This window comes from Neopsephotus bourkii, unplaced genomic scaffold (assembly GCF_033783945.1).
Source record: "Neopsephotus bourkii isolate Nb327-2 ecotype Australia unplaced genomic scaffold, CSIRO-AGI_Nbou_v1 NB_908, whole genome shotgun sequence".
NCBI classification, from domain to species: Eukaryota; Metazoa; Chordata; class Aves; order Psittaciformes; family Psittacidae; genus Neopsephotus; species Neopsephotus bourkii.
This window is the reverse complement of record NW_026901402.1, coordinates 2,724,045-2,740,249: the sequence shown is the minus strand read 5'-3', so window position 1 is coordinate 2,740,249 and position 16,205 is coordinate 2,724,045. Positions and strand designations below refer to the sequence as shown.

At 37.9% G+C, this 16,205-nt stretch overlaps 1 long non-coding RNA gene across 2 annotated transcripts; it reads left to right on the top strand.

Annotated features, from left to right (window-relative positions):
* Nucleotides 1-1,487: 1,487 nt before the first annotated feature.
* On the top strand, nt 1,488-6,085 carry LOC133214600 (uncharacterized). 2 transcript variants are annotated; one of them, XR_009726169.1, is made up of 4 exons: nt 1,488-1,617; nt 3,090-3,126; nt 3,410-3,478; nt 4,614-6,085. It is a non-coding gene; the product is annotated as an uncharacterized LOC133214600 (long non-coding RNA). The 2 variants fall into 2 exon arrangements; XR_009726170.1 differs by having other exon boundaries at nt 1,494-1,617; nt 2,950-3,126.
* The last annotated feature ends 10,120 nt before the right edge of the window (nt 6,086-16,205 follow it).

Genomic DNA, 16,205 nt, shown 5'->3' with positions numbered 1-16,205 from the left:
CAACCCTAACTATTCTATGAACTATTCTATTCTAAACAAAAATCCAAAACAAAACCAAAAATCCTCACAAACCTGAAGCAAACTGCATTAAAAAAAGGGTTTCTTGTTTCATACTGCAGTTCCCACTTGCCTTGCCTTTTCCTTCCCACCCCCTTCAAAATCACCCTACTTCATTGCTGTCTTCAAACTATGTAAATAAAAAATGTTACAATTATATATTCAATTTATTTTTTTCTTAGAAATGGTGATGTTATTTAAAAGAGGTAAAGGGACTTTGCATATAGTCACTTCATCACAGTCAGCTGATTCTTGTGAATGAATTCCATCAGGAGAGCAGCAAGATCCTTGGTAGCTGAAGGCTTTGTGTATAGTAGATCTTAGTGAACTTAAAGAAAGACCAGACATTAATAGGAAAGGTAAAACAGTAAAATGCTAGCAGCTTGAAAATGGAGGAGAAAATGAGAATAGCAGTTTCTACTGAGGATCAAATACTGTGTGCTCTGGAGGAAGGATGGAAGAGTCATCAGGATTGAAGTGTGTAAGAAGGGCAGAGGAAAAGAAGGTAACATCAGAAATGGGTTTGGAAGAAGAAGAGAGGGAGATGGGTAGTGTTTTCTTCTGCCCTCAGTCTTGCTGGGTTTTGTGTGGTTTGATGGGGTTTTGTTTGTTGTTTTTTGTTTGTTTGTTTATTTTCCCTACAGGACTATCTACCAGAAATTTGCTGGTTTTCAGAACTGGCTGTGGATGATCTATTACTTCTATAGCTAAAGAGAAGTCTGTCTGTTTATGAATAGCTGTTTAGTAGAAACTAAGAAAATTAAACATTGATCTCAGAGTAGTGTCTCTATAAGAACAATGCTAACAAGAAGCATATTTTCTGTTTGGATTCTTTATGCCCGTGTATTTTATTTTCCACCATGCTACCTTAGCAATTAATTTGAGCACTTAGTTCTGTAATAGGTCTCTTAGGAGAGAAATAGTTGCATCCCATCCTACTTCACATGCTTCTTGTCTTCCCTGTGGCTGACTTCACTTCCAGTGATACTTTGCCTTATGTAAAAATAGAGATCATCAATAACTTTATTTTAGATTATGTCAGAGTTCAGATGCATAGAGTCACAAATCAGTTTCATATGTCAGATATTACAATGCATACTCTAAAAACTGGTTTACATGGTCATTATGTGACTGAGGGTACAGTCTTCCCAGTAGAAACTTCTCATCTGTGTTTCACCCATGCAGGGTTTGCCGTATAGACCATGCTTTAGAAACAGGTAGATTTCCAGACTGGTTACTTCTAATTTCCGCATGGGTCATTTAGTATTGGATAAGTTGTATTTTGCTTGGCTCTGGGATCTTTTTATTTCATTGAAGCTAATGAGTTTACTTAGTAGGGATTGTAATAAAAAAAATTAAAAACCAAACCAAACCAAAACCAATTCATACCAATTCCCCAAATATAATAAACTTTTGTAACTTTTTCTAATTTTTTTTTTTTTTATGTACAAGGCCATTACTTGCAAATGACCTACAAACTGGAATGTTGCAATAGGATGAAGTGGAATATTTTCATATCTGGATTGACTCTGTACTAGACTATGAACTGAATCACACCTGGTCAGTCGTTCCTCATTGACTTACATGTCTTCAGTGCGCAGTGAGGTTGGCTTAGATCTTAGTCTATTCCCACCTGCATAATCACCTAGAGACAAGACACATAAAATAACCTGGAGGTAATAAAATAATATAGACTGTGTTTAACCCATGCAAATAAAACATTGAAGTTCTTAGATAGAAAAGCCTTCCTGCCACCCCATCCCCAGGATCACAGTGTCAACTTAATTGAAAGAGCTGTAATTTTTTCCTATACTGTTTTGAAAGAATTGTTTGTGTAAAATAGATTTTCAAGAAATCAATATATATATATAAAACTTTTAGTTCTCCAGAATTGAGCCAACTAGCATATGTTTCCTGGAATAGCTTTTCTTTTTATCAGTCTAACTACAGGTAGAATTCTGAAGTTTTATACCCAAACAGAAAATAACATACAATTGATAAATAGGTGAACATCTCAACTGCTTTCAACCTCCTTATGTATTTCTATGATATTAGCATTAAATTGAACTTGGAAGTAACTAAAAGAAAGAATCTGATGTCTATGCTTAATACTTTCTGTCCCGGAAATATCTTTAAAGTGCACACTGGTAGGGGTTTGCTTCAAAGTTTATTCTAGTTGCATTTTCCTAACTGTACATGGTTGATTTGAATCGTATTTTCCTTGAAACATATATGATACTGCCACTGAGTTGTGAAGAACTGCAGGTAGAGAATAGAATCATAGAATAGTTAGGGTTGGAAAGGAGCTTAAGATCACCAAGTTCCAATACTTCACTATGAGAATATAGCAGTCTTTTATTTTCAGAATCTGTACATTTTAAAAATAGATGAAGAAGCTCAATTGACTGTAAATTCCTACAGTAGCTTTAGCAAATATTTTGTTTTGTTGGTTTTTTTATTTTCATTCATTTTATAGGCTTGTGTATGATATACAGACTTTGGATATGACAGTGAAATGAAAAGTGATCAATTTCTCCATAGATTCTAATCAATTCATATGAAGATGAAACACAATAGGACTTTAAGGTCAATTTTAGCTTCACATTAAACCACAGGTTTTTACTTTTCCTTTAGAGAGGTCTAAGCACTGAAAGATACACTTCTATGTACAAGAAGTCCTGCCTATGAGAAATGGATGAAAAAAGGGCAGTATATCTAGAAAACAAAAAGCAGTTGATACAGTGTAGAAGTATGCTAATCTCTCCATTGCTTTTGAAAATTCATTCCTACTTCTTCATAAGTGAACTGAGAAAATGCCGAATCTTCATCCTAATTCATTGTAGGATTTCTGCTTATATGATTACTTCTAATCATTGTATAACCCTTCTTTAGAAGAGAAATGAGAGCTCCTGTGCAGATGGACTTTGCTAAAGATGAAGTGACAAGGAACATCAGAGGATTTTGGTTCTAACTTGTTAGTGCATCTTCTGTTTGGGTTCCTTGTGAGTTCAGCTCTTTTATCTGGTTTTCAGTTCACACACAAAAGAGCCCTACTTTGAAACATTTCAGGTTTGTTTAAGGAAAACAATGCCCTATAAACTATTGCAATTTTAATTCCTTTCTAAGAAAATAATCTTTCTAATTTATGTGAGTCAGGTGACAGTTTTTGCTTACTCTCCCTTTTAATGCATGGAACTTTCTTTTCTATTTAGTACACACATGCATCTGTCCCCTTTCCATGTGTTGTGTCCTTTCATTTCATGCTTATCTTTTGTATCAGACCAACTTTCATCCATTTTCCTTTCTCCCTATGCTCAGCAACATACGTATGCATGCTTTTCTTTTAACCCAGCTGAGAGCCACATGCTGTGCACCTGTCTCAGAGCAAATATGCCTCCTGAGCCTGTGTTGTACAAGACAGGTACGTGAATCCTAACGAATATATTAATAAAAGGAAGAGAGTTCAACCATAAGGGCATTACACAAGATATTAATGCAATAGTATGTTTGCTTGACCTTATTTCTAGTTGTACAAACCCATCCTATTTTGCTAGACTTCCACAGTAAACTCAAAATGGTATTTGAGACATTAAGCTGCTTTTGCTTTTGTTCATCTGCATCTTCAGCTTCACAGAAACTCCTGTCCTGGTAGTTTAGATCTTACCAGCATCAGAGAAAACATGCCCTATATATTTTGAGTTAGCAATAACTGATTACTTTTCTCCTTAAGGATTTTTAAAAATGTAGGGAGTTCAGAAAGCCAGTTTGGTTGTTAATTCAATTCTGTCTACTCTCAAAATTCAGAAAAGGGGTATACCATGGTTTTCCTGTTACAATGCCAACACAGTAGTAAGTTGAAAATAGCTGTGACAACAAAAAGAAGGCATTTTTATTAGCACCTCTACTTGGTAATTAAACTGTGTGAATGATACTAGTAAAGAATTTTTATATGCCATTTTGCAGATAGTCAATAATAAAGCAGAACTTGGAAATAAACTCCTTATTCATAAGCATTAAGAGTTAGTTCCAGAGATGGGGTTATAACCTGATCTGTTCACTTTCAATTTTTACCTGGTTCAAACATGGAGTTTAGAAAATTTTGCTTTTCTTTCATTGGAAAATTGTTATCATAAAATTTTCTATTTTTTTTTTTTCATCTGTTTATCCAGTTACTGAAATGAAACCTCTGTGGTTTCATTACACCACCTGGAAAAATGGTGTAAACTTTTATTTATCGTTTTTAATCTTAATTTCTTTCAAGTGGGGAACAGTGCAGTGTAAAATAAATTGAATTGCTTCAGCTTTGCAGAAAACACTGAACTTCTGGTACAGCAAATTCCTGATCAAATGAATGTGGGTTTTATTTAATATAAAATTATATAGCTACACTGGATACTTGAGTTAATTTCAGAAAATACATTAATGAAGAAATTGATGAAAATTGCAAATAGTGAAAATATTTCAGAAACATAAGAAGGAGAAGAAATTACAACTACTTGCTACAGATCATTTGCACAGCTTTAGGGTACAAGTTAAGTAAAAAATCGTTTTTCCAGAGCTGTTGACAAAGCTAGCACCACACTGACAGTCCAGGAAAGAGCAGGGCAGGACCAGCTTTTACTCCTGGGCAGAAAAGCAGATACTTTCTAGTATACAGAGAAATGAGGTTCAGTGAATTGAGGAAACAGTACAAAGCAGGAAGTGTGGCTTCTAAGGCTCTTTGTGCCATCAAATTTTCAAAAACCCTGTAAAATAAGGCAAGATCTTCTGTTAGTGCATATTGCCATAATTGGTGTAATTTAGAATATCTCTACTATTTTCACTTAAGCTGAGGATTTAGCACATTTTGACAGTCTCAGTGACAGAATATGTTATAGATACTTGCTTGACAGAATTTATACAATTTAGAATTGGCTTGCTTGATTAATTCTTTGTGCTTGTGCCTGCCCCCTCCACCTACCATGCTGAGGGCTCTGTCATTTAGCATGACTCCATTATATTCAATCGAGCAGAGGCTGCAGGAAGCCAGACATATATGTCCTAGGGCCATACAAGAGCTATTTAGCTGGATGTACTCTGCAAAGCCAGAGGCACTCAAGAATCTACAGAAACACATTAGTGACATAATACTTTGTGCCTGCACCATGTTATGTAAATGTTCATTGTGAGGAAGTGTATGGTGTTTGTTCTCAGCTGGTTGTACTGTTGTATGTGTATAGTAGGTTGCTGTTGTTCGCAATAATTTACAGCTAATAGTGTTGGCAGTGTTCTTGACAAAGTTTAAAACGTGTTTAACTGCTGCTGTACTCTTACCATGATTTTTTACTTTATAGGACAGCTTCCTTAATTTTCTGTATGCCACTAGAGAGAAGAATGGAAGGAGTTGTTTGAGGTATACAAAATTAAGGGATGGGCACACATCCAGGGAATCTCAGAGGGAAATATGGGCAGTATGCCATACACTGAACTTGCTACACACGCGCACATCTGATCTAGCACACATACGCTATGCAGATGGTTAGCAATTGCACAGATCAACTCCACAAGACATGTCCAGATCCCACTTATCCTGGGGGTCTGGAAATCCTGGTCATATGGCCAGCCTGTGATTTCTCTCCTCTTTCTCCTTCCAGTCCTGAAATTATGTCTGAGGAGGGAGGAGAAGAAAAAGAGGACACGCTGAGGAAGAAAGACATACCAGGCTCTTGTTACCATCAAACACACTGAAAATGGCTAGGTTACCATAAACTAAGGAGCTTCAGGACCTCAGCTGAGCTATAATCTACTACTGTGTGTGTATTTTTAGTTTGCTGTTGCAGTGTAAAATGTATTCACTTCACTTAAGCTATGTCATAATAACTTACTGTGAATACTGAAATAAAATGCTAATTCGATACAGTTGGAAGAAAGCACTTGGCAAATTACTGGAACACCACTGATGGCTGGTAACTCATTTGCCTATGGTAGCTTGATCAGTTCTGATCAAATACTTTTTCTCTTAATCTGCCTGCTCTTTATTAATGGGCCTTCTCTATTTTAAGTTCAATTTTAAGTTCAATTAATTTATGAGTTAGAATGTTTGTCTTAGCCAAGTAAGCCATAATTAACCTTAATTAGAAATAGAACATTTCTTAAATCTTTAAGTCCTCTTCATTAATCAGTGCAACTTATTTTTCTTCATAAAAGTTAATTTTAGTTTTTCTAAATAAAAATATAATTCATTTTACCAAAACACTTTTGCCTAAACAATCTATTTGATACTGTTTTAAAGTATCAGCCTAATTTTAGATGGTCTGACTATCCTCCCATTGGTAGATATTTTTGCAAATATTTTGCATTAAAAATTGTGATAATTCAAATCAGGATCCATATTTTTCAGAAAATAAAAGGATACCATCCAAGGAACAGAAACCAGCCTGATCCTCTGCCACTGCAAATTTACCATTTACTTTGTTGGCATCATATTGTTTTTTTGCAGCTGGTCTTTGAATTAGTTACCTAAAGGTCACCTACTGGTGTCTTAGCAGAATTTCTTTAGTCGCTTCCTGTGACAGTTTGAAAACTAATGGTAAATTGTGTTTAGATGAGACAAGAGCAACTATGCCTCCAGGAATAGTTCCTTTCTGTTCCTAAAGAAAAACTTTCTTTCTGTTCCTAAGGAAAAACAGCATCAGATTCAGATGTCTTTCTCCCACAATACTGTATTGCCAATACAAAATATTAAATGAATTCAAGAATTAGTGTATAAATATTTAGGTAGCTGGATCTTTCCTCCAGTACATTCTGCTTCTGTTTAATTCTAGGAGTACTCACAGAGCTTCTTGAGACCATCACTACTCATATTTGCGCTAAATGTTATTTGTGTGTTGCGTAGATCTGGCAAAAAAAAAAAAATAAATCAATGTTTGGAGAAAACAGATTTTTTTTTCCCTCTTTTTGTTTCTGCAAGGTAGCCAATGAAGAATAAACAACCCTATCACAGTGAGGATTGTTTAAAAGAGGGAGTTCAATCAGTAGAATTAATAAGGCCTTATACAGATGTGATACCCACTGTAGTTTTTCTTCTGGTTTTCAGATGTTGCCATTTCAACCACAGAAACAGCTTGAAAATACTTCTCACTTTACCTAAAAGCTTTTATATCTGGATTGCTTGCTTGTATTGGAATCCTTATCCTCACCCCAGAGCACAGTGTTAAAAATTTCTTCAAAAATGTTATCTACTTGATTCACTTTTTTCTTCTTCTGTTAATCTTCTCTTTGGTTTTTGACGCTGAAGATCTTTTTTTCTTCTAAAATTCACAGATTTTGCCCCTGATTCATTTCAGACAATATACTTCGCATATTACTTCTCACTGCATTTAATAATGTCATCATTTATAAACTGTGTAGGCAATGTATTATTGTGCTAATTCAGTTTTTGTTAACAAGTTATCATTTCGGGTACTCTGAGTACAAATATAAAAATTCAGATATATGCTCTATAGTGTGTACATATATAAAAAATTTCAAGTTGCAGCAAACCAGTGTCTTCTTTTTTCTGACTGTACTCTATGTGCTTAGACTGGGATTGCACAGATGTGCTGCTCCCCCCCCCCCCCCATATCAGATACATTATTACTACTAGCCTGTAATCTAGCAATTATGCTACAGTTAAAAATGGTTGTAATTCTTTCTGAAGTTTAATATGAAGACTTTTGAACTGGAAACTGAACCTTAACTTTGAAAATGCCTTTGTATTTTAGTTTTAAATACATTATTAGAATCACCAAACAATTCAGGTTGAAAGTGATCACTTGAGGTTATCTGATTCCATCCCCTGCTCAAAGTTAGCCTAGCGTCAGGACCAGAGCAACGTGCTCAGGGCTTGTACAATCAAGTTTTGAGTATCTCCAAAGCTGGAAATCCCATAGCCTTTTTGGCTTTCCAGAGCTGACATGGAATCATAGAATAATTTGGTTTGGAAAGGACCTTCAAAGGTCATATAGTCCAACCTCCCTGCAGTGAGCTGGGACATCTTCAACTACACCAGGCTGTTCAGAACCACATCGAGCCTGGCCTTGAATCCTTGAATGTTTCCAGGGATGGCATGTCCACCACATCCTATGAGGAAGAATTTTTTCCTTATGGTTAATAGGAACTTCCCTTGTTGCAACTTGTGACCATTGCCTCTCATGCTATTTTTGCACATGTGGGGAGAGTCTGATTCTCTTCTACATAATTACTTACAATGTTGTTGAAGACAGCAGCTGAACCTCCCTTAGCCTTCTCCAGTCTGAGCGCACACACTTCTCTCTGCCTCTGCCTGTATGTCATGTGGTCCAGCTTTGTAAGTCAATGGCTCTTGTCTGGACTTTCACCTGTTTATTCATGTGTTCCTTGCAGTGGGGATCCCAAAATTTGACTGTTTCAGATACAGTCTCAGATTTTCCAGTTAGAACAGAGTAAACATTTCCATCGTCCTGCTTGTTTTATTCTATCTAGTACAGCCCAGAGTGCAGATAAACCTCATTACCTCAAGGGTATACTGCTGATTCATGCTCAACTTGCTGTCCACGAAGCCTCCAAGTCCTTTTCTGTCAAACGTTTTCTGTCAGCCCTTAGTCTGTACTGTTGCATTAAGTTACTTCTTCCCAGATGCAGGACCTTGCATTCATGTTCATTTGAGAAGAGAGGAAAGGAAAGGAGAGGAGACTGTCTGTTTACCTCTTGTGAAGCAATTAATAAAAAAAAAAAAAGCCACAATATTATAATCAGCCTGTTATCCAGGTTCAGCATGATGGCTGAAAAACTGATATTGAAGGAAGGAGCAGGAGGTGGGAACAGGAGCAGTAATCACGTGGATAAGAAGGTAGATCAAGTGACAGATTGTCACTGATGCCACTCACATGTTTTCTAAATGCTTCTTGTGGAGTTATTAGCATATTTCAGGTTTGTGGTTTCTTTTTCCAAATTAGTGTGCATAACCAAACTTCTTGACAGCAACAGTAAATAATTAGTTAAATTTGGTCTCCGATGGTTTTGAGTTCTGGAATCAGCACCAGATAACTTTTGGGTGTCCCAGTATGCATGTATTCTCGTGGTTCTGCTTGCAGTTTCCATACACCCTGAGTGCAAAGCGGTTTTGGTGCCCAATTATGAGTGAGGCAGACTGCCGATTTTAAAGCATTGCTTACTCCTGGTGATTCTTAAAACCCTCTGCTTGGAGGCCTGGGGTTTACAGTCTTGCTCTCTGACATTCAAAGCTTAAAGAGAAGCCTAAGACCCTGGACCCTGGTCAAATATCCTTGCTAATAAGTTTCCAATGTAAGGATGAACACCACTTCTTCCTAGCATAGCTTCTTATTTTTAAAAATATGGTTGCAATTGCATGTTAGGAGGTTAACAATGGAAGACAGAGGATTTGTTAAATGTATTTGGCTCATGCCATCTGGACCAGATCCTCCCAGTCCTAACTAGTTTATGAAGCTGCTATGGTTTTACTTGGAATAAGGCATTTAGCTTCTTTAATCTGACAATGCTATGAATGATCAAAATGCTAAACACTATTAAAGATATAAATTTTCTTACTAAACAGTTAGTATCTAAAGATGATATTTTACTAGGATAAGACAATAGCTAATGGGATGATTTGGGATAGCAGTTTTTGTCTTGTGTAAACTAAATGGGATTAAATCCCATTGTAAAATGGGGTGTGACCTTTTGTGTACCTGTGCCCAGAACTGCCTCCACAAAATATCTAAATGTCACATTAAGGAATTCAATAAAATGTATATATGTGCAGTACATATACACATATATGTATAGCTAAAAATAGATGATATCCGTATCTTTTGCATGCAAGTTTGGTGATCTTGTCTCAAAAAAAGATAAAGGAAATTGGGAAAAAAAAAACAAACAGTGAGGTTCAGAGGTGAGCAATAGCTTCTGTGCAAGAACTTTCATAGCCAGAACTTCTGCCTGGCATGGGGAAAATAATGGAAGGGGAGATACATGAGTGATGATCTATGAAAGTTGTGGAGAACGGGCTTCAGAATGATTTGCCATGAAATAAATGAAGGGGAAGATTCCCAAAGAAATTATCATACATCAAGTATAAAAGAAGCAAAAAGACATTGTTAAATACATAGTGAATATATTTTACTACATAATTGCATGCACAATTCTTTGACATTAAAAGCATATGATAGGAAAAGAATGGATTGGTTCAAGGAGAAATTACCAGATTTATGGAAGAATATTGACAGAGGTGTTGAGCATAATGCTGTCAATGCAAATTTTGGCTTAGGATATCCACACAACACAAGCTGCTGGACCTTGGAGAATATGCCAGAGGAATAATAAGTATCTGTCCTGTTTTATGTTTGCCTAATCATTAGTTACAGTGTTGTCTGTCCTGAATCACATACTTCTTATGCTTATAAACATAATGGAGGTATACTGTGTCCTGACTGAAGTTTCCTGAATATTTTTTTGCGATATTAACTAGCTTTGAGAGTTATCTAAGCTTAGTAACTAAACTAACTGTTTTTTAAAAAAGGTAGTACATGAACTAAGCAAGCTTTTTAATAAAAATGTGTCTGGTGATATGGTCATATTTCTACTGAAAATGGAAACCCGCTGATATTTCACACAGGCAAAAAAGAAACAAAGTGAAGGGAAAATGCAAAACATGGCAGGACTTTTCAGCTTTATTATTATTATTCCTTATTAATAAGTAGAAAAATGCCTTGCAAAGAGTCATTAGGGGCTGCACCCTAATTCAGTCTCAAAATGGCATCTTTGTCAGGTAATTGCACAGGGCTGGCAGAAGTTTCCAGGAAGACCTACCGAGAAACCTGTGTGTTCTGAAGCAGGCACAGCTGGGGTGTGTCATATAGCACTAGTTGCCTCTGTTTAGAAAAGTGAATCAGCTTGAAAAAGTAAAGTAGTTGTGTTAAAGTAGTAAAGTGTTTCATGGTGAGATTAAAACATCTACATGAAGATGTGCTCAACATTTTAGTTCCCCTTACAAAAAAATGAGATTGGAGAAATACATGTGATGGAGCCTGGGAAGCTATTAATTTCTCTCTGAAATATACATATCTTATTTGAATACCCGAAATTCCTTCAAGCAATGGTGACTGTTTTGATTAGATCTCCACTGACTATAATGGGACTTTAACCACTGTTGTGTATGTCTTAACCTTAAAGTGAATCCTGCTCTCAACTGCAGCTTTTGCAAACAATTTATTGGCTTTTTCAGCCTTAGACATTCCTTTCCAAGCTTTGCTATAATGCTTGGTTTATACCCCATCCTGGACTAGTCTGCTATTTCTCCCTTAATTTCATCACATCCCCTTAGAAGACACACATAATTCAAGAGGTCTGTTATCCTAAGTCATGTCATGGAAAAAAATGTGCTACAAACTGGAAAGTACAGCAGAAAACATGAAACAATGAAATATGTTCTAATCTCAATGAGCCTGTCATAAATTTTTCTTTGCCTGTCCTTTATTTAATTGGTCATCTTCTTTAAGACATTTAGTACTTCAAATCACATTTTTTTGCCTGTGTGCATATCAAGTCTTTGATCAGGTTTTGAACTGCTGCAGTTATGCAAATTATATGTATATATATACATATATATGAGTAGGCAGCATGACTTTTAATTAGTAAAGAATTACTCCTTTACTCATGTATTAGTATCAACCAGAGTTTAGGTCCCAGTTCAGAAAAGAATTTAAGCATGTTTCTATGCTCAAGTCATCACTGGGAAAGCAAAGCATGCAGGCTTGATAAGCACTAAACAGGCTTTTCAAATTAAAACTGCATGTCTGTTTTGTACATGTCTGTTTAAAACATATCTTGGACCATACTCTTTTTAAGAACTGTGAAAGCCTTACTTGTTAATCTTGTAAAATTTTGAAGAGAATTACTTTCTGCTAAGTTTATGTGTGTCTATTTTCTTTTTTATTTTCACTGTTAAGCTGGGAAAATTCTAAACATTCTGTAAGGAGTTTTCTTTATCTCATTTTTTTTTCTCCATTTCAGATTTCTAATTCCCTTTATGGGTTCGTATTTAGTCAAAAGAATTTACAGTGGGGACTATCACTTAAATGTGGATAACAACTAATAGTAACTAGGAGTCATGAAAATTAGAGGCTGGAAAGACCTATTGCATTGTTTAAACCTTTACCCTGCCATTTTAGAATTGTTCCCTATAGTATAATCTCCAATGCTGTATTTGGTCCAGTTGTAAGTGACTTTTACTTCCTTACACTATTCTCCTAAGAACACTATCACAATATTCAATGCCTCCTTGTCATCCCCCCCCATCCCTCAGAATTCATAGAATCATAGAATAGTAAGGGTTGGAAAGGACCTTAAGATCATCAAGTTCCAACCCCCCTGCCATGGGCAGGGACACCTCACACTAAACCATATCACCCAAGGCCTCATCCAACCTGGCCTTGAACACTGCCAGGGATGAAGCATTCACAACCTCCCTGGACAACCTATTCCAGTGCCTCACTACCCTAACAGGAAAGAATTTCCTCCTTATATCCAATCTAAACTTCCCCTGTTTAAGTTTTAACTCATTACCCCTTGTCCTATCACTACAGTCCCTAATGAAGAGTCCATGCCCAGCATCCCATAGGCCCCCTTCAGATACTGGAAGGCTGCTATGAGGTCTCCACGCAGCCTTCTCTTCTCCAGGCTGAACAGCCCCAACTTTCTCAGCCGATCTTCATACTGGATGTGCTCCAGTCCCCTGATCATTCTCGTAGCCCTCCTCTGGACTTCTTCCAACAGTTCCATGTCCTTTTTATGTTGAGGACACCAGAACTGTACACAATACTCCAAGTGAGGTCTCACGAGAGCAGAATAAAGGAGCAGGATCACCTCCTTTGCCCTGCTGGTCACACTCCTTTTGATGCAGCCTAGGATACGGTTGGCTTTCTGGGCTGCAAGTGCACACTGCTGGCTCATGTTCATTTTCTCATCAACCAGCACCCCCAAGTCCTTCTCCGCAGGGCTGCTCTGAATCTCTTCTCTAACTCAACTCTGGCAATTTTAACTCACCCTGACTTCTCATATATATATGTATGAGGGATCCCTTTTGGGTACTTTTAACTTTTTCTTTTTGCAGTTTTGGACCCTCCATCGCCTTTGAGGTAGTTGTTCTTTCAATTTGTATTTGCATTCTCCGAGTTTCGTTTACAATGTTTTCCCATCAGCTATTCCCTCCATTTCCTTAGTTGGTTTTATTGAGATTTTTTTTCCCCCTGAATTCTTAAATTTATTGACATCTCTGTGGGCCTGCTCCTCCTTCCTGATGAAGTCAATGGGAAAAAATTAAGTCATGTTACTGCTCGGAACTCTTTCCTGTAATTTTTACCCTATTTCCATAATAAGGTGCACTTTTTTTTTTCCCCCAGCTGACTAAAATTTCTGAATATTTTGAGACCACAACTATGCCTATCTTGGGTGCTTACAGTCATCACCTAGCTCATCCAATCCTCCTAGCTGGCAGACCTTTTATAAACTTGACTGTGTCTGACTGGCTTCCAGACCAGACACAGTTTGCATCCTGCCAGCTTGAAATTTGCTTGCAACTCTATGTGCCTGCATGGAAACACTTTGAAGACATAATCAGTAATTTTGAGCAGATGAGGCCAGCAACACTGATGAAAATACTATTTAGTCAGAGTCCTTTTCTAAATACCAGAAGTACTGCTTGCATATTCTCATGAAAGCCGCAGTGAGAACATTCTGAAGCTGTCATCCTTGAGATACCTGCTATTTCAGGTACTTTCTCTCCAAATTAATACTAAGTGTTCCTATCACTCTAGACAGTAAAATGGTTTCCTCATGTATATGGCTTCAAATGGAGAATGTTCGGCCTAAGTGTTTAGATGGAGCCACCAGCGTTTTGCCTGGGACTGGTTGTTTGTTCCCTGTGGTTTCTTTCCCCATTAGTAATGGCTTTTGACATTTTGGACAGTGTATTTGAGGAAAAGAGATGCTTGGGGGCTAACAGCAAGCAGTTATTCAATATTCTAGGGGATTTCAGCACATATGGATGCACTCATAAATACATTTTTTTGCTCAGTGGTTCATGGGGAATAGACACTAGGCAGTTTCAGTACAAGAACTTTATAGCTGTGAAACAAAGTAGTCACACCACTTTACAGATACTGAAGAATATTTATGCTCCACTATCACATACAAATTAAGTTCTAAGACACTGTCCATCATATTTGAAAAATGATGGCAGTCAGGTGAAGTTCCCGACGACTGGAAAAAGGGTAATATAACCCACGTTTTCAAGAAGGGGAAAATGGATGCCCTGGACTTCTGCAAAGCATTCGACACTGTCCCACACGACATACTTGTGTCTAAATTGAAGAGACATCAATTTGATGAATGGACCACTCGGTGGATAAAGAACTGGCTGGATGGTCGCATGCAAGGAGTTGTGGTCAATGGCTCAATGTCCAGCTGGAGACCAGTAATGAGTGGTGTCCCTCAGGGATCGGTGTTGGGACCGGTCTTGTTCAACATCTTTGTTGGCGACATGGACAATGGGATTGAGTGCGCCCTCAGCAACTTTGCCGATGACACCAAGCTGTATGGTTCGGTTGATAGGCTGGAGGGAAAGAATGCCACCTAGAGGGATCTCGACATGCTTGTGAGGTGGGCTGATGCCAACCTTATAGATTTTAACCATGACAAGTGCAAGGGCCTACACCTTTGTCAGAGCAATCCCAGGCACAGCTACAGGTTGGGCAGAGAAGAGATTCAGAGCAGCCCTGTGGAGAAGGACTTGAGCATATGGTTGATGGGAAAATGAACATGAGCCAGCTTCAGTGTGTGCTTGCAGCCCAGAAAGCCATCCATATCCTAGGCTGCACCAAAAGGAGCGTGACCAGCAGGGCAAAGGAAGTGATCCTGCCCCTTTATTCTGCTCTCATGACACCTCACTTGGAGTATTGTGTGCAGTTCTGGTGTCCTCAACATAAAAAGGACATGGAACTGTTGGAAGAAGTCCAGAGAAGGGCCACAAGGATGATCAGGGGACTGGAACACCTCCCGTATGAAGATAGGCTGAGAAAGTTGAGGCTGTTCAGCCTGGAGAAGAGAAGGCTGTGTGGAGACCTCCTAGCAGCCTTCCAGTATCTGAAGGGGGCCTATAGGGATGCTGAGGAGGGACTCTTCATTAGGGACTGTAGTGATAGGACAAGGGGTAATGGGTTAAAACTTAAACAGGGGAAGTTTAGATTGTATATGAGGAGGAAATTCTTTCCTGTTAGGGTGGTGAGGCACTGGAATGGGTTGCCCAGGGAGGTTGTGAATGCTTCATCCCTGGCAGTGTTCAAGGCCAGGTTGGACAGAGCCTTGGGTGATATGATTTAGTGTGAGGTGTCCCTGCCCATGGCAGGGGGTTTGGAAATATATTATCTTAAGGTCCTTTCGAACCCTAACTATTCTATGATTCTATCATTGCAGGGGGGTGGACTAGATTATTTTTGAAGGTTCTTTCCATCCCAAACTATAATTCTATGATTCAGTGGCCTGGGAAGGACTGTTTCTCAGCAGTCTCATGGATGTGGTGGATGGGACTGAGCTACTGGAATGGTATCTGCTAAACACTTTTTAGCACCCACTTTTCAGATTAATCTGTCCAAAGACTTTAGTTAGCCAACCAGCCTATGGTGCCCCTTCCCTACTGCATGTTTCTCATTAATTACCAGATGGTTGCTCAACTCCAGATCAAAAAAGTAGTTACTTGATGCACATATACTCAGTAAATGCTCAAGCTTAGTGGCTGTGATGATGCCCTGGACTGGTGTTTCTGAGTGTGCTAAATGCCAATGTTAGGAATAGGGAAGATTAAGGAATGTAAGGATTAGTGGCATTGCAAAGGCTTTCTATCCCTGGGTAATTGACACTTCATTTTCACTGATATTAATAAATCCAGCATGAGCCAAGCAGTAGCACCCTAACAGCTTCATCACATAGAAACCTGTTTGTTTCCTTAAAGAAAAAAAAAAATAAAAGAAACACAATTTATCATATAGGTTAGAGTTCAGACTCTAATTTCATATACCAAGACAGTAATTGCACTGTATACTTCAACTTTTGCCTATGATGCTATGTTCACCAGT